Source organism: Vombatus ursinus, unplaced genomic scaffold (genome assembly GCF_900497805.2).
Source record: "Vombatus ursinus unplaced genomic scaffold, bare-nosed wombat genome assembly UNPS02014841.1, whole genome shotgun sequence".
Taxonomy (NCBI): domain Eukaryota; kingdom Metazoa; phylum Chordata; class Mammalia; order Diprotodontia; family Vombatidae; genus Vombatus; species Vombatus ursinus.
Genome location: NW_020954619.1, coordinates 15184631 through 15208430, shown reverse-complemented (window position 1 = coordinate 15208430; position 23800 = coordinate 15184631).

Below are 23800 nucleotides of genomic sequence, written 5' to 3'. Positions count from 1 at the left end.
TTCAATTCAACTTCTACCCCCTTAGCAGTCTACCCAAATGGCACTTCCTTAAGCTTGCTGCCCCTAAAAGCAACAAAAGACAGAGGTCATGTAAATCACCCTCCCCTTTAGATTACCCATCACAGCAGGGACACAAAGGTTTGCAACAGAAGTGTCTCAGTGCTTTATCCTCATTGATATTCCGATCTGTGGAGAGTCTGTTTGCCTAATCTTCTCCAGAATCAATAAAAAATCCTTCTCTTTCTAATTTTTAAAATTTCCTTCTGCCAAAATCTTCCTCCTTTATGATAAGTAGACTAACTGCCCCAAACCAGGAAAGTTTAGGACCTAGAGAATATAAAAGTAGGTTATAGTATTTATTCCTGTAAAGAGCATCTTGAAAATGTTGAATACTTTTATCTCTTTTTCATCAATATTCTCCAGAGCTCCTGCATTCATCTCATATTCCCTCTATAGTGACTCTAAGGAAAGTAAGCAATAGGAAATTGGTTCCCTATGTAGCTACAATGAGATTACTTTTTGGTAATATAATTCCAATTATTTTCCTCTAGCTGTTCACCTAGCTTACCATGCCACCAAAAAAAAAAAAAATCCTATGGGAGAGCTGCAGTTACCTGAGAAACAACCTGTATAATTTACTGGTGCTATGGGACTTGAATAACATACACTTTTTTCTTTATTCCTTCCTTGGTGATGGGGGAGGAGGATTCTTAGTGTGTGACTGACAATTTGTCAGGAAATCTGGGAGCATCTATTGAGAGCTACTTCTGCCAAAGAGTTCTTTCAGCCTATAGAAAAGGAAACCAGCTGCAGTTAGCTTCCCAGTTCCTAAAGACAGTGACACAAAGGAATCGCTGTTCCAGATCAGCCTGTACAAAGAGAGTACAATTTCTCCTATTTAGTGTGCACAGAAAGGGTAGCTCACATCACCTCCCTCCACCATGGCTGTGACAGTCAAGTCTGCTTATCCCACTGTCTCCGTTTCTCCTGTCCACTCAGTGATAATGATGCAGTGAAGATACTTCGAGTGGTAATAGCACTCAACCAAGAGGCCAGAAACTATAGATGTGGGAATGTGGATGTGTATTTGGGGAGATGGGGGTGGAGGGGAGGCATTATGATGAAATGACTCACTGTGTTTTTCTTGTTAGAGCTTCTCATAAGAAATCCCCAAACCCTTTCAGTCTCAGATTTTGACCTGCTGCTACACATAGTACATTCCATAGGGAGTCCTTTCATATATGTCTTTAGTTTTTCTTTCAGTATGTTTTAGTTTTCTAATACTATGAGGAACTTAAATGAAAATTGAATTTCAGCTTTAGTTTTCTAATACTGTGAGGAACTTAAATGAAAATTGTATTACTATCAGTTATACTTTGACATGATTTTATCTCTCATATACATATATTCTCTACTATTTTCTGTCAAAAGTATAAAAACCTGAACCTCTGATGTTTTGATTGTATTTTAGCTGATAGACTTTCAGGACTTTATATACTATTTCAATATTATTCTTTCCTTGTTAGGCTTTTATAAATAACCATCAAATGCTTTCTGTATATGTTTGAAACCTCAGGTACAGATCCAATGTTGTTGTTTGGTATTAAGTTGGGCATATTTATTAGTCTACTCCTCCAGAGTATTATTTAGTCTAAAATTTCTACCACAGTATACTAAATGGTACCAGAGGCCCAAAATAGTTTTAAATCAAATAGAACCTTTAGTGAATCCATTACCAGCATATATATGTGTATGTATATTATATGTGTATATATATAAATGTAGTACTTTCTCACAGAAATATTATGATCATTCTTCCTACTTTCTGATGTCTTAAGAGATTCATGATTTCATCCATATAGATATTCTCTCCACTGATAGGGATCAAGCCCTGTCCTTTTTCATGAGTTTCTGTCACTTAAAATTAAGCAGCCAACTTCTGGCAATGATTTTATCTAAAGTACTTGTAAAAGTTGATACTCATACACTTTTTGTAATAGCAAAGAATTAGAACTAAAATAGGTGCTCATCAAAACTGACTGCTGTGTAATGGTAACGACAAGGTTGGCCCCAAAGAAAGCTATGAGAAGGCACCTCCCTCTTTCTTTGCGTATGTAGGAGATACGGATATGGAATGCTACATGTTGACTTTTTTGATGTGTTGATTAGTTTTTCCTTTTTTTTTTTTAATTTCTGTATTATAGGGGATGGCTCTCTGGGAAGAAGGCATACATTGGAAAATATAAGTGATATAAAACAAGAGTTATCAATAAAGATTTATATTTTAATAATAAGCTGATCCTTATATAACAGGCATGCAAAAACCATCCCATCTAGGTATGACCTGCTAGATCTCATACTTCTTTGATATAACTTTCAAGAATCCAGAAACTCCTTCATGAGGTATCCAAGTAGGACTTTAGTGGAGATTCTACCCAGAAGTTCCAAAATGTTTAAAAATCATACCCCTAAATTCTTTGTTTTAGGCTTAAGTCAGTAATATTTGTGGTTCCTTCAGAAGGAAATCACACACTAAAAGAGTATTTAGTGCAATTGTTATCTGTGAATGGATTCATATTTCAAAGATATTTGTTTTTGTTACCTTTGCATTTGGGAATTGAGATGTGAAAATAGCTGTCAAAGTTTTGCAGATTCATCATACATCTCTATGGTTCTGAAAACTTACTGCTTCTGCCAAATCCTTTTTTTAGTATCATCTAAAGAGAAGGATTAGTGGGATACCTCCTGACAAGTAATCTTGAAAACCAAGTCAACACATACTCAAAAGATAGACTGGTATTTAGTAACACTAATTTAGTACTCAAACGTGGTTTTTCCAGCTTGGTATGGACTTGTGTGATTCCATCAGTATAAGAGAGCTCCTCATTCCCTCAATCAATGTGGATCAGCAGTTGTTCCGTAATTTATAATATTAGAGAGTTGCCTGGGGCACTTAGAGGTTAACTAATTTGCCCAAGGTCACATAGGCAGTATGAATCAGTAAGTCTTGAACCCAGATCTTCCTCAGTCAGGCTAGTTCACTGTCCAGTATGCCTTCCTGCTTTTCTTCTTCCAGAAGATAAAGGTAAAACTGAAAAAAAAAAGGATGTGACTTAAGCATTAAACTGCATTTTGGAGGATTATGTTAATTCTGCTCCATTACTTGTTGCTAATTAGGATTGTAAAGAAAATGCTGCTAAAACATTTAAGTTAAAACCTTGGATATCTGGTTCAAACCAGTTGCATTTCACTCATCAAACTATGTAACAGAATGACAGAATTTGAGAGTTGGAACGGACCACAGGGCTAACTAGTCCAGCCTACACACAGAAGGAATCCACGCTGTAACACACCCAACAAATGGTCATCCAGCCTCTGCTGGAAGAACTCCAGGGAGGGCGAAACCACAGACTCTTTAGGCAGCCTGTTGTACTTTTGGATGCTTTCATTGTAAGGAAGTTGATCCTTACCTCCAGCCCAAATTGGCTTCTTAACAGCTTCGACCTATGGCTCTTGGTTCAGCTTTCTGGGGCCAAATAGAACAGTCCTAATCCCTCTTCCATGTGACAGCACTTCAGTTAAGGTAGCTATCATGTCTCCCCTGAGACATGGCTTCTCTTCTTATGACTAAATATGCCTAATTCTAGCAACCAATCCTCATGTGGCAGGGCCTCATAAAGGCCTCTCACCATCCGTTTTGCCCTCTCCTGGACACTCTCCCTCTTTTTAATGTCTTTCCTAAAATAAGGCACCCAATATGTTTTAGTTTTCTGATACCATGAGGAACTTAAATGAAAATCATATTACTATCAGTTATATTTAGACATGATTTTATCTCTTTCTCACACACATATATTCTCTACTATTTTCTGTTAAAAGTATAAAAACCTGAACCCCTGACATTTTGATTGTGTTTTAGCTGATATACTTTAAGGACTTTATATATTGTTTCATTGTTATTCTTTCCTTGTTAGGCTTTTATAAATAACCATCAAATACTTTGTGTATATGTTTAAAACCTCAGGTACAGAACCAGTGTTATTGTTTTGTATTAAGTTAGGCACATTTATTAGTCTACTCTGGAGTATTTTATTTAGTCTACAATTTCTACCACAGTAGATAGAACATTGGGCCTAGAATCAGGGAGACCTCAGTTCAAAGCTGGCCTCAGACATTTACTAGCTCTCTGACCCTAGGCAAGTCACTCAACCTCTGCCTACCTCAATTTCTTCAACTGTAAAAGGACTACTTCCTTCCTAGGGTTATTGTGAGAATTAAACAAAACATTTGTAAAGTGCTTAGCACAGTGCCTGTCACATAGTAGGTGCTTAATAAATTCTTATTTCCTTCCAACCTAACATCCAAGAGACCTGGATAAACAGTCTTGAATGTAGCATTTCCATTTAACCTCCTGTGCTCTCCCCATCTTGTTTAAGGGACCCTCTTGCAACACACACCTTATCAACTCTGAATGAAGATTTGTAATGATATGACCCTGCATCATCCTTGAAGTAGCAATTAGTATCTAATAACAGGCAAGCAACTAACTTTCAAAATTAGTATGTAGCCAGCCACTTGAGGAATTTTTGACTGCAGAAAATTATGGATAGAGACTTCCAAGAATATAGACCCCACAGGACCATAAGGACCCAGGAGAAGAAATGGATGGGTAGCCTGATTTAGATCTTTCAAGGCTATCTACTTTTCTTAGCTCAAAAGAGAGAGACTTGGGAGTGACTCAGTTAGTAGAGGACATCAAAATACCCAAGAGAGGAATATGGGTTCTTCAGAGTTCATTAAGCCTCTGAATTTCTTTTATAAACTTCTGAGGAACAAGTGACAGTAGCTTATGGACTACATCCAGAATCATCTAGGTTCTTCTGATCCAATGCATTCCCCAAAACTTAACTAAGCAGGCTAGATGCTGAATTCTCTTAGGGTTGATCTTCCATCCCTTATGTCTCATCTGAGCCACCCTTCAATGTAAACTCTCTACTGTGGCTTCATCTAACCCTTTCAACACGACATTGTAAATATAGTAATGAACATCAACAATCTCAGAAAGTAGGGTCCATTTCTCTACCCCTCAAATTATGGCTATATGAAGAATTCAAGCAACCTAAAGAAGGATAGGGGAGGTATGTGGTATTATTTCTTGGGTTTGAGCAAATGGTATTAACTAGTCTTAGCTATTTCTTCATAACCACTCACCTGGTGCCTGCCCTGTCAACCTAATTCCCACCAGGCTGACAAATTTAGTAAAGGTTACAGCAATTTGCATAACACTTTATTCAGCCCCCAGTAATCTACTGTCAAATGTCAAGTACCATACAGCACCTTTTATTGACCATACTGTTTTTGATGAGAGAAGTTTGTATAATGAAGTAGTACTATAGCCTTCTTCATCTCTTTTCACTAGGGAGAAGTATATTTTATCCCATCCAACACCTAATTTTGTTTAATATTAACTACATGGGATAATTTAAGCAACTCCAAGCTTATACTACCCACAATAACCAGCATAGAAGGTATTGTAAGTGCTCATACTGACTCCCAAGGACTCGTAATAGCCATGCCCACAATACTCTCCCACTTATTAGCTACCACAACTGAGACCCAACCAGGAGGTCCTCTACCTCCACCTAAACCAAGGGTGTTTTCTCAAAAAAAAAAATTCCTATTGGAAACTAGGGTACCCCCCAATGGATCCATTGAGGGTCCAGCTTGGCTACCAGTTCAACCTTCCATTGAGGGTCCAACCAACTCACCTAGCTACCAGTATCTAATAGATCTTTGTACATTTGGCTCTCTCCCCTCTTTCCAAATCACACTGCCTCAGGTATATAGCCTCCAGTCCTGTAGTTAGAACACCCTAATAATAATATTTTCTTAACATTTGTAAAACTCTTTACAAATATTGTCTTATTCGACCTTGACAATAGCCCTAAAAGGTAGATGCTATTATTATTACCATTTTACAGAAAAGGAACTGAGTCAGAGGTTAAGTGACTTGTCCAGGGCCACATACCTACTAAGTGTCTCAGATTTGAACTGAACACTTCCTGACTCTAGTCCCAGCTGCTGTATCCAGTGTACCACTTAGCTGAATGAACATTAGAGGAACCTCAACCTTTACCCTAGAGGGATTCATCTCAACTACCCCTCAAATCTGAACACCAAGAGTTCAGTGACTCTGAACAACCAGATAGAGTAGGAGAATGACCAGGTAGAGTGGAGCTGGCCTCAGTTTATGTGGGCAGAAGGACTCTTACTGCTCCAGTCCTGTATGTCCTGATAGAATTTTACTAAGAATCCTATAAACATCAGTCACTTTATTATTAACTTTACAACCAGCTCTTTTACAACTATGATGTCAATTCATCTCCATTTTAGCCACCAAAAAAGGGAAAAGGGCAATCCTCATTTGGTTCTTTGAACTGGTTCAGTTGACTTCGCAACAGCAAGTCCTTCGAAAACTTTTCAAGCTGATAGAACTCAGCAATTTACAAAATCCCTGAGTTGCTCCCTCCCCATTGTACCACTCCTTCATTAATCATTGTAATAATAATTAATTAGCTTGTTGTTTAAATTTATCCAAATTACTTGGTGGTCAGTATGCATCAACCCTTTTATTCCCATATGGTTAAGTTATATATAAGATGGTATCCTGGGAGGTAATTCTGTGCTAATCCCATATTCTCTTAGAATTTATGCTGGTTCCTAATCCTTGTCTTCACTCCTGCTCCTATTGGCTTCCCTTATAGAATAGTTTGATACATTGCCCACAGAAACCTCTGGATTAGAGATCATGCTTCCTACTTGCAACATATCGGTCCCCATCCCCCAATTAGCATTGCCTTATTCACCTATGCTGTTACTGGAAACATAACTAATTCCTTCTGCCTTCAAAACATGATTTTAAAAATCAAAAGTTCTACCTCTTATTCCAAATATGCAAGTAGAATTTATCTTGGTTTTACTTATGTTGGTGATCCAGCTTTTCCAAAACTGTTAATAAGAGCCAACAGCTACTTAATTTTGCTGTATTTCTATTCTCCCTGTCATGCTTCTTAAATAGCCATCATGCTAATTCTAGGGGGTTGTTGGAAGCTTCATCTTTACACCATTGAGAAAGTTCCCTATATATTCCTAAGAACACCATAGTCAGGATATTAGAATCCTGTATCTAACGACCCAAGATTCGCTTCTTCCACCTAAATAATGAATATAACCACAAAGTCTTTACAAACAACTCCTGACCACACAAAATATTCTGAGGCAAGCCTAACTCAGGAGAGTCTGATGATTCAGATTCAGGGTTAGAATTCCATAAAATACTTATGGACCATAAAATGCAAATAAAAACAATTTTGCTTATAGTATCCTATAAAGGATATATGTAGTTCCCTGTTAAAATCACTAATCTTCTGCATCCACCACAGCCATAAGTAACAGTAGGTCAGGAAAGTGTCATTCCCCCCACCCCCCAAGGCAATGGAAATTCCATTAAAATCTCTCAGACCAATTCCCCGTAGGCTGGGCCTATTATGCCAAATGGCTTCCCTGCCTTCTTGAATGAACAGACCAGTTTATATAAAAGAGGTGCCACTCCTACCATACCACATTAATTCTGTCATATCACAAATCAATAATACTTTCTTTCATTCTTTTTTTTTTTTTTTGGTGAGGCAATTGGGGTTAAGTGACTTGCCCAGGGTCATACAGTTAGTGAGTATCAAGTGTCTGAGGTCGGATTTGAACTCAGGTCCTCCTGACTCCAAGGCCAGAGCTCTATCCATTGCACCACCTACTTGCCCCTTTTTTGTCTTTTTTTTTCAACAATACTTTCTACAGCTACATGTAAATTTTTTCTTTGAATAGAATTTACCTGTTTACTAATATTCATTTATCAAGCTTTTAGTATCAAGTGTAAAAAGCTCATGTCTCTTTATGAAAAACAAAAAGCAAACCTCTCAGAACTTTTTTTGTTTGTTTGTTTGTTTTTTTGTTTGCTTTAGGTAATTGGGGTTAAGTGACTTGCCCAGGGTCACACAACTAGTAAGTGTCAAGTGTTTGGTCTGAGACCAGATTTGAACTCAGGTCCTCCTGACTTCAGGGCTGGTACTCTAGCCACTGCACCACCTAGCTGCCCCTCAGAACTCTTTATAAGTATAATTTTAGCTATATAGTTATTAAGTACTTAAGCATTTAGTTAGTAATTTATCCCCCAAAGGGAAGAGAGAGGCAGCATGATGCAGTGCTAAAAATACTAGATTTTGAATCAGAGGACCTAAATTCAAATCCTGACTGTTACTGAGTTCCACTGTGTTTCCTTGGCCAATTTCCTCATCTGTAAAATGAGAGGGTAAGATTCTATGACCACTATTACATTTAAAATCTAGCATTACAGACCCTAATACTCTGCATGAGGAAAAAGAAACAGCATTGAAGAAAACAAAGGTAAGAACAGTTTAGCCAGAGGAAATTCTTGATGGAAGTGAATAAATTTTGATGATGCTGAAATTTCCAGTTTCAGACTATATGATAGTGAGGTACTGAGCAACTGAGGGGAGATCATGGGAAGTATTATTATCAAAATGATGAAGAAAAGACCATTAAAAACTACTAATTCATTTTTCATCTCTACAAAATCTTTATGAGAATCATCTGTACACGTATCACTGGCAAAGTTGTTAGAACTATGAGAGGAAATAAGCAGACTTTCATAAACATTTTTCTACAGGAATTTACATCATTATAATTGCATAAATGACTAAAAGGTATAGGGAATACAAGATCCTATTGTTGATTATAAGAAAGCATTTGACTTGGTAGAACACAATGCACCTTTAAAGGCTCTCCTCCAACAAGGTGTTTCTCAGATAGATGTTAAAATCACATAAGATTCCTTGATAGCTGTAGCAAGCAGTAACTTTGTCCAGGTCTCTCTGGTTCTTAATACATAGCAATGGGAGTTAAGATGGGGAGACTATGCTCATCAGTGGTACTTGTGGCTGTCATGAAAAGTACCTATCATGGCATCCAAATCAAAGAGAAATTCCCTCTAAATGGCAAAGTCCTCCAGATATTCACATGTGCATGTAAACAACTAAGGTTGCATCAAGTCCTGGATAATTGCTACTCAGAAGGATTCATCCTAACTATCCACACAGGAAAAATGAAGTGGCTAAAGAATACATATTTGCCAAACTATGAAATGCAACTGGGTAGATCACCTATGTAGTTGATCTGTTGTTACAAATATCTTGGACAAATGTTGCAAATGGACAGTGAGCTAGGGTTGTAAGAGGAAGAAAATGGATTGATCACATTTGGGAACCTAAGCAGTGCCTCCAAAGTCTCCAGTCTTCTCTCTGAAACAAAAACCCATCTTTTTAAAACCATTATTCAGTTAGCAAGCATTTATTAAGCACCTGCTATGTGGCAGAGAGTGTATTAGGTTTTAGGGATACAAAGACAAAAGCCAGGACAGTCCCAGGACTTGAAGGGCTTAAAATATAGCAGGAGAAACCATTGTACATACAGAGGTATACACAAAGTAGGTACAAGTTAATTTTTGGAAGATCGGGAATGGTCTGTTTTAGAAAGTGGAACGTGATCTTAGCCTTGATGGAAACTAGCTATAATGAGGATAAACAGGTGAGTCCTGTGGATCTTCAGGACCCTTTTGCCACTTGGGATAGATACATATATACAAGCATAATCTCCTCATCCTTTCTCTCCTTGTAATAAAACAAAAATCAAGAATAACTCATTTTACAGATAGAAAAACCAAGGCCCCATGAAGTTGTGAGTTACTTGTGCTTAGTCCATCAGCCAGTGGTAGAAAAGAGACAGTATTAAGAGAACATTGTGGTTCTCAGTAGGGTCTATACCAGGCCATGCAAGGAACCCAGAGACCACCCAGCCAAACTCCTGCTCTCCTATTCCATGCCCTAAAGCAACCTAGGGGGCTTTCCACCAAAAAAAAAGAAATTAAAAAAAAAAACCTCTTCCCTTGAGGGGAAGAAGATGCAGCTACTTCTCTAGAGTGGGTAAGAAATGGAAGGCAGCAGCCTGACTAAGCATTATCATCTCATGAGCAAGTAAGACCCTAGCATTCCCCACTCTGATAGTTGAGGCAGTTGTTGGCTTACATGGGTCTTGTTCCAAAAAGTTCCTTTTTAAATTGACTGTTTTTAACTTGGAGAACATTTTCCCATAGAGAGAATGACATGAATGATAGATTTCCAAGCGATATGACATGGAATCAAGGCTTTTATCTATCCTGTTTGCCCTCCTCTGAATACTGTCCAGTTTATCCACAAAAACTTATTTGGGAATTGTAGTACTAGTAGTAGCCTGAGTTCTAAGGGTCCTGGAAACAGGAGGCTGTGTACTGTAATATGGAGGGTTAAATAGAGAAATAGAATTCCCTCCCTTTTTCCTGGGCACAGGGTCAACACTAGGTAAAAAAAATTTTAAATAGATGGAAGTTGTCTTTGGCAACCTCCCACCTTCCTTTCTAGGTCCTCTCTTGCTTACTAATGCCCCTCTCCCCAGGCCTCCAAGTTCCCAGCATCTTGACTACAAATTAAAACTACAACATAGCTTGCCTTCTGCTCAGTACACCCTTATATGGTCATTGGATTTTCACAGACCAGTGCTAGCATTTCTAAAGCAAACAATTCCAATCTAAAAATCAAGTATTTTCTTCCTTTTCACTTTATTTATTTGTTTAATCCAATTGTTTCATTAAACATTCTCATATTTTTATAAGTATTTTATTTCTCTTTGAGGAGATAGAAAGCATGTTATAATTTTTCATTTAAAAATACGTAATAAAACCTGCTTCTTCTATTATGTTCCTTCCTTAACTTAGTCCAGCTTGTTATGCTTACTGTCATATAGTCAGATATTGTACCCAAAGAGGTATGGTATTATCAGTGAGACTCCTTTCAGAAGATAATAAATGTACAACTTCAAATTTTCTTAACTTGAAGATTGTATTCAGTTTTGTATCTGCTTGGCACGTTTTTGTCATCTCTACAACAGATGACATTCTAAAATTGGCACTGCTTTCATTCGTATTTCATAATTTTTATATGTGATCAGTGAGCATCTAACATCAAGAACAACCCAAGGCTTCATATATAAGTGTAAAATGTTCTTATTATTGAATATGCTTATAGAATAGGATCATTGTTATGCCTTAGGATTACTTTATGTTCCCAAATAAGGCTACCTGATATGTGAAGGTTGCCATGTAGATTAGCAGAAAGCATTAGAATCACAGAATTGGAGAATTAGTAGAGACTTCAGCAGCCATCAACCCATAAGCAGAACTCCCACTACCTAGCGTAGTATACTATAACATTACACAACACAACATAGCATAGCTTGGCATAGCATATACATGATAACATATGTTAAAATTACTTAATATAGTGATATTCACATAAGTATGGTTATAAGATTTGTGTTAATGCCATTTAATATAGCTATATTGTATTCAGTATAGTTATGCTATGTTATATTAATATCAGTTTATTATAATAAATTATTAAAATGTGAATATCAACATATGCTATTAACATGTTTATATTATATTATGATACACCAGTTATATAATACAGTTACATCATAATTATATATTATAATAGAGCTATGCCATTTAATATACTATTTTAATATATTCTGTAGTATTATGTTTTATCGTATGTTATATTGCATCTATGTTAGTATGTTTTAGCTTATATTATATTATATATTATATAGATGCTGCTTTAATATCTCCAAGGAGGAGGAAATAACAAGCCCTGCTGTTTTTGACATCACCCCTAAATTGGTTTCTTTGTAGCTTTCACCCATTGCTCCTGGTTCTGCCCCCAGGGGCCAAAGAGAAGAGTCTAGTCTCTCTTCCACATGACAACAGTTGAAATATTTGAAGACAGCTTTCATGTCTCTCCTGAGTCTTCTTTTCTCCTGGTCACCCAACTCCATTAACTGATCCTCGTATGTCATAATTTAATGGCCCCTCACCAGCCCCTGTGTGGACACTGTCTTACTTATCTCTGACCTTCTTAAACTTTGGTGTTCAGAACTGAACACTGTGCACAAGATACAGTCTAAGGAGTAGGACTATGACCTCTAATTCCTGGAAGCTAGGCTCTGCTTAATACAGTCCAAGATCACATAAACTATTTAAGCTGACAAATCACGCTGTTGGCCCATATTGAGCTCACAGTCCCCTAAAGCACTCATATGCTCAGAACAACTGCTTTCCAACCATGACTCCTCTATTTTGTACTTGTAAAGCTGATTTTTTTGTGCCCAATTGCATTTATCTCTGTTGAATTTCATATTAGATTCAGCACAATGCTCTAACCTATCAGGAGCCTTTTTGATCTTGACTTCTCCAATGTATTAACTATCCCATGGGTAGGGAACCTGCAGCCTTGAGGCCACATGTGGCCCTCTAGGTCCTCAAGGTCCTGCGGCCCTCTGACTGAATCTGAACTTCACAGGAAAAATCTGTTCTGTGACCTAGAGGGCCACATGTGGCCTCAAGGGCACAAGTTCCTCACCCCTGAACTATCCCATCTATCTTTGAGTCATCTCCAATTTTGATTAGTATACCTTCTTTGTCTTTATCCCAGTCATTGAAAAACTGTTAAACAATGCAGGGCTAAGAACAGATCTCTGGGGTATGCCATTTGTCATGTTGGCTTTGAATCCTTAGCAGCTTACTCTTTGAATCTGTCCATCCAACTAGTTACTATCCATCTAATTATTTTATCATTTAATCTATACTGATCCAGCCTTTCTGCGACAAGAATATAAGATACCTTATCAGAAGCTTGACTAAAATCAAAGGAAATTATATGTGACTGACTCCCACCCAAGCAGGGTAGAGGAAAGGCAGCCCTGTATATCTTGGTGTGTATGAAAGGAGATTTAACTCCTGATGGGCAGAGAGAATATTGAGCATAAATAATACCATATACTTGGGTAAAGTCTGTATTGAGGTGGGTGAGATTGAGACCTCTGTCCTCATTTAAACTTAGATTTTATCTTGTTCTCAACTAAACGGTCATGTCCTTTTGTCTAATCTGTAATTTCTCCAGTTTCTGTTTGCTGCTTTGCTTGGGAAAATCATGCCTTTTTTATTCTAAACTTCATACTCCTAGATTAGATACACATATAAGGTATAGATCTAGCCTAATACCCATCTGTGGAGAGGAGGAAAACCAAGGAGAGTGTCTGTATCACCAATACACTAGTGAGGGGTGGAGGGGGGCAGAGAGAGGAGTGGGCAGCCGGCAGGCCCAGAAGTACCAAGACTGGGTGTTCTTTTCTCCAGTCACCTAGAAAAGTATCAGGCTAGGTTGCATTAAAGGAGAGGGTAACCCTTAGCTTACAGCTTACCAGCTTGGGTCCTTTCCACCAAATGCTAGTTATACCAAAGACTTCATAAAAATACAAATAGCAACAGGGCAGCTAGGTGGCAAAGTGGATAGAGCTCCAGCATTGGAGTCAAGAGGACCTGAGTTCAAATCCAGCCTTAGACACTTGATACTTACTAGCTGTGTGACCCTGGGCAAGTCACTTAACCCCGATTGCCTCATCAAAAAAGCAAGAAAAAAAAAATACAAATAACAAGCAAACTCATTTTATCCAATCAGGGCAGCAAACAGAAATCAAAGAAATATACAGATTAAAATATACCCAATAATATACAGAGTAAATGAGCTTTTCAGCTGGGAGTGGAATAATCATCTTCATCATCATAGCTAGCATTTATATAGCACTTTAAGGTTTGCAAAACACCTGAATATTATGTAATTTTAACTTTACAGCAATTCTGTGAAGTAGGTGCTATTATCTCCATTTACAGTTGAGGAAACTGAGGCTGAGAGAGATTAAATGGCTTGTTCAGGCTCACACAGCTAATAAGTGTCTGAGACAGGATTTGAACTCAGGTCTTCCTTATTCCAGGTCTAACACTCTATCCACTGTGCCACCTAGCTGCCTGATAATAGGTCAGCTCAAAAAAGGAGAGAAGGCTGTCCTCAACCAAAGGGAGGTCCTTTCTCAGAAGTCTCTAGAGGGACAAGCGGAAAATCTGAGACATACTGAATAGCCGGCGTCCCCCTACATATCTCCTGAGACTTCTAAAGTCTTTTTATCCTCCATAGAGTGTCTTTAGTCTGCCTGTCTCTCTCCAAAGAATGTTTGGAACCACTTCAATATAACTTTTACACAGATACACAACCTAAAGCTCAGGATTCTGTTCACCAATTAGAAATCTCATCTCCCTCCACATACACTTGTGGTACAGAGCTACATTCATTTATCATTCATCATTCCCCTAATCTACTAGTTTAATAATCCTGTCAAAAAAAGGAAATGAGATTAATCTGGTATGACCTGTTCTAGATGAAGCCACGGTGGCTCTTTGTAATCCCTGTTTCCCTTTGTAGATATTCACCAACCATTTCTTTAATGATCCATTCTAGAATTTTCCCAGGAATCAAAGTCAAGCACACTGGCTGAGTCAGGTAGTTTTGAATTATGTCACCAAAAAGACAGCTTGTAGCTTCACCTTTGTGGCACAGAAGAGGAAAACAATTAGGACATTACTACTTTAAGTAGTGTGGTAGAAAAAAACACAGGACTAGGAGATAAGAAAGATGTAATCTGGTTCTACTTCTACCACTTGGCTAGCTATGTGACTTTGGATTGTTAATATTCGTGTATCACTCAATGTCTTCAGATTCATGAATCTCAGTGGAAAGGATCCTTTCAGGTCATCTGGCTCAACCTGTAATTGAGTGGGAATCCCCTCCACAAATCCCTAGTATGTGGTCATCCCACCTCCAATTATGGGAAATAAGGCAGCCCATTCTACTTTTGGACAGCATTAGGAAGCTTTTTTTAATATTGAACTGAAGGCTATCCCAAGACTGAAATGAAATAACATAAATGTAATGTGAAGTGCTTCAGAAAGCTAAACAGTTCTATAAAAATACAAGATGGAATCCAAAGGGAAGAAAAATATTATATTGTATGAACATACAAATACTATGTGTCACTAACACATAAAATATCATACTTAGTTAAGTATCTATTAATAATAAAAGAATTTTTAGACCTGTTTTTCAGAGGGTAACATTATAGGATTAAAATTCTGGGTATAATAAAGCTTAAAACTGGTGTTATACCTAAGTCTGCAGGGATCTGGTTTACTAAATCTGTATATATCAATCACAATAAACATGGTCAAAAGAAATATTGAGGCAAAGGCATCATAAAACACTGTTTAATTGTTATTATTGATTAGTACTCCAAATACTCAAATGGATCTTGATCTCATTGATATGGATGTTCCCTCCAAAGATGCATGCACATCTTAAAAGACTCTTGTCCATGTCCTCCCTTTATTTATTTCACCATGAAATGCACATTCTTGCTTGCTTTTTCTTGACATCATAAGAACAGTGGAGGATCACACAACATGTCCAAAAGTTATTCTTTATTCTTGACACATGACCAGTCCATGATCATGCATGCCTTTGATAACACTCTTTATTTCATTTCTTCTTCCTTATTTGTCATATATTAACAGCCTGGCTACATCCACCAAGTGCATCTCCATTGCCCTCTGAATATTACTCAGTTTTAATTCTTTGGAGACTATAGCGTTCTATGACTCATAGGCATACAACAATGTTGGTAGAATATTGGTATTGAAAAGTTGGACCTTCACTTCTGAGATGTTTAGGGTTATTGAAAGAACTCAGCCATTTCCCATAGTCAATCCAGTCAGGTTATTTCCTCCTATTTAATTCTGAGCCCAACTTGAACATTGTGTGTCTGTCCCAGGCATGATTATATTATTGAATTAGTTCTATAACTTCCTGGTTACTACACATTCATCATCTATTTGTGTTTTCTATTTTGGTTAGGCCAAACTCTTTTGAGTAGCTGTGATTCTTATCCAGAGGGTTCGGCAGTGTCCTGAGACTTGATAGAGTCAAAATATGCAAAAACGATCATCTGATTAATGTTGCTTCTTTACACATTTCCTAACATCTCCATATTCCAATAGAAATGCCTTCATGTTTAATGTATTTGGTGACTTTTAACATTTCTATTTGAGGAGAGAATAGGAAAGAGTGGGAGTATACACTTAGGTGTGTCAGTATTTGACAGATCTATGATCTCAATATGAGTATACCATCCATTGTTTTAGGTTTCTACTCATACATGCCCACACATATTTTTGTCCATGTCCTTATACCAGTTCTATTGACATTATTTGGATACCAAAGGAGGACGTGGGCTGTTCATTAGTTATCTCCCACTAAGTATTCCATATCTTCCTTTCTTATCATCTACTTCTCTGATGGTATCACCACTTCTGCACAGTTCTTCTATAAAAATGTTGTAGCTCTATTCACATGCAGAATACACCTCATAATCCACAACTTTAATTCTTCAGAGTTAGCATTACTCCATAACTTGTAGCTATGCAGTATCACCCTAAGAATATGAATGTTTAAAAGGGGGCCTTTGTGTCAGGATGATGCTTGAGATCCTTAAAAGCACAGTGTAGGTCTCAAAGGCAGTGTATCCTGTTCTCTTCCTGTTCAGTTCTGGGTCAGATTTGTTGTCCATCTGCATTGTCTGTCTTTACCTTATACCCTATCTAGAACTGTCTATTCTCATTCAGATTTTTTTATTCTTACATTCTGGGGTCAACTTGCTCCCTTTTGTCACTATCTCTGCCATACATCATTGAGAAAAAAATTATTTGAGAATAGGATTTTTCTTAAAGTATTATACAACGAAAACACTAACTCCTAGCATCTGGTATCAAAGTACAATTTGTGGTTCTATTAGTTAAGCCTTATCATTAGGCAAAACTATTAGAGTATATGTCATGTATGCTCTAAGGTTTATACACAGTTTGCATAATTTTCCCTTTTTTTCTTATTTAGCTTTTGAGTGAACACTAAACGAAACTGCTTCTGAATGGTATAAGGTTTGGCCATAATACATATCTTCAAATAAATTTAATTATTTTTGGATATTTTTTTATTATGACATGGCCTAAACCAACTTATCAAAAGTAATTGAATTCTTACCAGTACTTTGAAAAAGGTCTTGTTTGGGATTCATAAATAGCTGTTCATGAATTTGAATATTGAAGCAAAAGATGATAAAAATACTTTGCAAACCCATGTTCCCATTTACTGTCCTTTTATGAGTTTTTCTACCTTATTTTTATTACAAATTAATAAAAGCTGCATATAGTACTGGGGCAAAAAAAGTACATAAATATCTTAAAAAATCAAGTCAAAAAACATTTATTAAGTGCTTGCTATGTGCCAGTCACTGTGCCAAGTTCTAGGAATACAAATACAAGTGAAAAAGAAAAACACTGTCGTCACGGAGCTTACATTCTAACAGGGAAGGCAGCACATTAAAAGGATGCTGAAAAGGAGAGGTTAGGGGAGAAAGCATAATGAGGGAGAAGTTAAAATGTCTGAAGAGTAAGGAGTAGAGCCCAGAGAGGAATAAAGGAGTAAATGTAGTTAGCCTGGACATTTTCTTTAAAATGGAAGTTCTATGAGAAATTGACCAATCAAAGGAAGAAGGCATAGGGGCAAAGTGATTTTCCAAGACAAGAAGGCTACCGGATCATGGTAGAGAATGAAGTTGAGGTATCAGGAGTGAAGCCCAGAGACAAGTAATAAGAAAACAGATTGATTTGCAAATATGGATGCAGTTCTTTGCTCTCTTTTGTAAACATGGGTTAAAATTGTGGGTCTGATAATTCAGTTCAACAACTATTAAGGGCCTACTATATGTCATGTAGTCTATGCAATGCTAGGAACACAAATGTGATAGAAGATACAGTTCATATTTTCAAGGTGTTTAGAACCTAGTAGAGAGTGGGTAAGATATAACAAGTAGAAAATATTGTAGCAACATATGAATTATGTAATACCTTAAGATTTACAAAGTGCTTTCCTTATGGTGGTACTATAATATAGTTAGTATAAGTATTATTCACATTTTACAGATGAAGAAATTGAGTAAAATAGCATAGAATAAATACATTTTGAAAGTATGGAAATGAATCAGCAGAGAGAGAGGTAGGCATTCCAGTGTCCTTTGGATTAAAAAAAAAAAAAAGAGTCAGATAATATTTAAGATTGCAAGTGAAGATTATGTTGCATTTCTATAAACAACTTACTCTAAAGGTCATATTTAAAGCAGAACTTTTATCTTTTACTTTTTGGGAATTAGATCAATTTTCTTAGATCTATCTAAAATTATTTGCCATCATCATGGAGGATATTCAGCATAAAGTCTAATAGAGCAAGGCCTATATCATTTATGTCTTTTTTTAATCCCCAGTGCTATCAGATAGAAGGTGTTTGGTAAATACTTGTTGATTAATGAGGAGATTATAGATAGATAGATAGATAGATAGATAGATAGATAGATAGATAGATAGATAGAGATTATGAAGCCTACCAAGTATACCATTTGCAAATGACATTTTGAAAATTGCATCATGCCTTACTTAGAACACTGCACAGCCTTTTCAATTAGATATATTCAAAAGAGTTTGGCCTAACTATGCACACAAGAAAAGCCAAGTGGATGAAAAATGCCAGCTATATTGTCCAGATTATGCTATACACTCAGATGGACAACCCATGATGCCTGATTCCACTCAAAAGTCATTTTATGTAGTGTTCACATCAGAACCTAGATAGGAAAAAGGAATGATTACATAACAAATATGTTTTTTATGACCTTCATAGAATACATGATACACACACAATAGTCTTGCCGCACAATAAGTCCTAACTAAAAGAACCATGCTTTACATTCTGATGCCAAGTTCTAGGAGGTATCCTATTCTGTTAAACTACTTTTAGAAAATCCTGTTTCCAGGTAATAACCTTTTTTTTTCAATGATTTATGTTCTGGGGAGCTACTATACAGAGATTTAATGACAAAAGAGAGTGACTTGACCCCAGAATATAAAAGTAATAAGTTTCTAATGAGATTTGACAGTTCAAGGTTTAAAGAAGCATTTGAATCTCTTTTTTTTTTTGCCCACCCAGCCTTCATAGAAATGTAAATATGTCTGTCATCAACAATTTGCCAAGAAATATGTTTTTAATTTTAAGCAAGGGATCTGTCCCTGCCTTTAAAAAGGGGGTGGGGGGTGGGGGTGGAGAGAAGTAAACCTTGGATATGGGCATTTTTTCTCAGTCAGAACATCACTTTCTCTGTTGTCATCCTATTTCTAGGTCAGGTTTTTTCATTATTTTGCTGTCAAAGGAATTTGGGATGAGTGCGTATTACCCTTTTTCTTAAACAAGCTTTGAAATTCCCATAGGAAAGAAATGGCATTTTTGAAGCCTAATAAAAGAAAGTAAAGTCAATGATTGAGCCTAATATGAGATTTAAAGGAAGTGTCACTAGTGGTACCATATTTTATATGGTATATGCAATGTCCATTGTTGTTATTTATGACCCTGTCTGCCTTCTATTGTGGACTTCTTCCAGCCTTGGGGAATTTACATCATTCCTAATAGCAAAGGCTTTCTGGTTCCCACAGAGCTGTTCAAAGACTGACTCATACTCCTTATGTTAATTGTTCAGCTCTGAAAATACAGCACTTACAGGGTGTGGTTCTAAGGGGAAAATCTACTGTACTTAGAGGGCATGTTTAGAAGTGTTTCACACATAAATCTTTTTTTTTTTAATTTTATTTTATGCCTTAACCCTTTTTTAGTCAACTTGGAAGTTTTAACAAACAAATAAAAAGGGAGCAGTCATGTGGTAGTTACTGAATCTTATCTGTATGAGACTGTGATCTCTTACTCACTAACTTTAAAATTGTCATATCATGAATCAATGTTGCTTTGAATCACATGTATCCAATACTGAAATCCACTCCATAATTTGAAATAATCAAATGCTTCTTTCTAGAATTCAGATATAATGGCAGCCTCAGTCATGAGTGTATACATAGACACACAGAAACATATATGTATTATATGTGTATATGTGCATTTATACACACATGTATGTATTAACCTATATGAGTATATGTAAAATCTGCCCACACTCTCCCTAACTATAAGTACTACTGTCTTCATTCTTCCATGCCCTCTGGTTCAACTAGTAGCCACTTTCAAATTAGACTTAGTCTAATTTGACTCATACTCAACATCTATACAAAATAAGCTCCCCAAACAGCATCTTATAGGAATCAAATATTAAAAATTGATGCAGAAACGTGTTTAATTTATGGCAAAAGAAATGAGAGAAACTTTCGTTGCTTCTTTAAATGATCTGTTTGCCAGTGTGTATACACATACACATGTGCAACATGGTAACATCATGAAATGCATTAAAATTAGTGATGGAGAAGCAGTTTGATTTTATAGAATTGTGAAGCATGTGCATATAGACTGAAAAAGCTCATTTCTGAACTGTATAAAACCATGACACTGCTAAAAACAATAAAAATTTGCATGTGGTTCTTCAGAAAACCCTAGACCCCAATCATAGAAATGATATTAAAATTTTTAACCCTTAAAGTAATCTTAAATATTGTAAAATGTAGCTAATGTATTTTTGCACATGTGAAAATCTTTGAGAATTCTTTAGAGAATAAGGATGTGAATCACTACACTACTAAGTCTCTAGAAAAAGAAAAAAACTGACACACTCTTGTCTCATACAGTTCCTGGCATTTGTCACAGATTAAACCATAGAGATATCAGATACTAGACAAATATTTCCCCAAATGATTTGGAATCTATATCTTTTATATTACATTATTGTTTGTGGTTCACATTAATGTATGAATATGTGCAGTCAGTCTCAAAGGACAAGTATGTTGACTAGAGCTCTAGATTAAAGATTAAAATAATGTTAGGCCAAGCTGCCCTTTAAAGAGAAAAAATAATCCATTCGTGAGATAATTTGAATCATTTTTATTTTATGTAATTGATTATATTTTAAACTTTTGTTTTCTTTTGGAATAGAAAGACCAATCTTCCTGTGGGACATCTGATTACTTTTCTGATTCAGATGGTCTACCTTTTCCTTATGCAAAGCACAAATCAGTTTAAAAGAAATGTAGGTTCAAATTAATAGCCACAGTAGCAGTAGTAATAGTAATATAATAGTAGTAGTCCTTCTAGTCGTAATAGTACTAGTAGACCTAGCAGGCCTAGTTGTAGTAGCATTATTGCCAAATTAATAAATAAACCTGTAATAGAAAGTCTGGATTACAAACAAGTTGTCTATAGTCCGAACACAGAGAAGGAATTCTCTCTCTCTTACTGACCTTCTCTTTAACCTTGTCTAAGTCACATAGCTTTGTTTTCTTTATCTCTTTCCCTCTTTCAATCTGCCTCTCTTGCTTTCTGGGAAATGGGAATTGTACTTGCTATATAAAAGTGTTGCAAGGCATAATAATTATTGTTTGTCAAGTTCTTTGAAGATGAAAAGTGCTGGTTGGTGGTGGGGTGATGGTATTTATTTTTCTGTGTATTGTACTGAGGATTACTGCAGACATATTTGAAAATACCTTCTTTCAGAAGATTGTTTTTTGAGTGAATAGTTATGTTCCTGATGGTGAATGTTCCTAATAGCAATAGCAAAAACTTTTTTTTTTTCGCTAGACTAAGTCTATGCCAAAATTCCAGTGTTCTGCGTTTGGGGCTAGATAAAGTTTCTTATCATCCACAAACCTGTAGAATATGGTGTTGAAGTCAATGTTTGGTCTCTAAATTCTACACATGCAGCTTCTGTTCTGCCTCTTAACTTTATAGTCTATATGAAGTTTTTACATTGTATATAACATGTACAATTGAAAAGGTGTTTATGTATTGACACTGTATGATGTCTTCCATGATTTCATTCTCTTTTAATGCTTTCTGGAATTCCTTTGAGGACATTTCAAGTTATAGTAACTCAGCCCTTTGCCCAGCTGGTTAATGATCAGGCTTAATATTAGCTGAGCAGTGATTAAATCTGAGTTATACCTTGAAATATTCTGGGAGAAATTCCAGAAAAACATTTTACACCAGAGGATGGAAATCCTGAATGTATGTATAAATATAGCACATATGATTATTTTATATTATATATATATACATATCTATATACATAGGTACACATACATACATGCATATATATGTGTATATATAGTTACAGACATATGTATTATATACTTTCTATAGCAAATCCTATAACAAATTCAGTATATCATACATATATACATTCATCCTTAAAATCTAAAATTAATATAGCTCTACCTCTTGAAATATAATTTGAGTTCCTTCATAGCTCAGTGATCAACAAATAGGATTCATTCTTAGTATAGCAGAATATCTGAGGGTTTGGAGTCTACTTGATTCTATAAATCCTCATTTAGGATATAATTCAGAATATATGGGGAAAGAATTGCTTCCAGATTTAGGAAAGAGATTGACTTCATTTTCTAGATTGGAAGAGTTTAGCATATTCCTTGAAATATTTGTGAACAGTAAAACAGAATCTGAGGGAAATCATGTCATTATACATATAGAAATATTCTAATTGTAAAATCTTTTTTTCTGTTATAGGGTGAAAAAAATAGAATCAAAGATAAATAACACAAGCAAATTACAATTAGGTAAGAACACTATGGAAATTTCTATTGGCTCATTCACTTCAGATATAGAGGACAAGAAGAATAAATATCAAGCTTCCTCCATTTCTCAGTTTGAAGCAAAATGTTGATATATAAGACAACCAAAAGATTGCCTAAATACAACTGAGAGCAACTTGGAACTTCCTGTTAGAGGACTGGAAAATATTAATAAAACAACCCCAAGATACTAGCAGCCAGCAAAAACCTCATGCTATGAAGCAGTTAAAGATAAACCTTATAAGTGGGAAGCCTTTATGTAGCAGTGAGTCAGCACAGGCAGGTCTTAAACAAAGTCAAAAAGAGATATAGGAATATAGATATATGTTTCTGGAAGAAAGTACCTTTTGGAAATGACCAATTAATCTTAGGAGAAATAACTGAACAGGGCAGTGCTACAGATTTTATGCCAATTTTAGAACGGCCCTTACAGGCTTTTTTTGAAACAAGGCTTGACAAAAGCAACATGAGATGAAGAGTTAAATGTTTTGGGGAAACTCTCCTGAAGGATTTCTCTTAAGAAAAATAATTTAGGACAGGTTAATCAAATCAGTCCAAACACAGACAGTGAAATATAATATTTATATTCACAGGTAGAAAAATGTACTACAGACACCCAGAGAAGCCCATCAAAAAAAAAAAAGCGGGGGGTGGAGATAGACGTAAACCTAGAAAGGTAAAAAGGGTTAAAAAGTCTTAATTTACTGAATAGGGCTATATGATCATTATTAATGAGACCAACAGTATGTTTGCCATACATGTAAGTATAATGAAATTGAAGACTTTTTAGTTTTGTTTTTAAAGAAATACAGTAGCAGGTTTATATCCAAATGAGTATTGTCCTACAAAGTAGTCATGTTTAGAATATATACTTATTCCAATTCAGTCTAATCTAACAAACATTTATTAAGTATTCATTATGTGTCAGGCACCAGGGATATTAAGATAGAAAATATAAACAGTCCATATCCTCAAAGAGCTTACATTCCAATTGTAATGTTGGGTAATTGGTACTCCAATTGATGTAATCACAGAAAATAAAAGACAGATAACAAAGGTAAT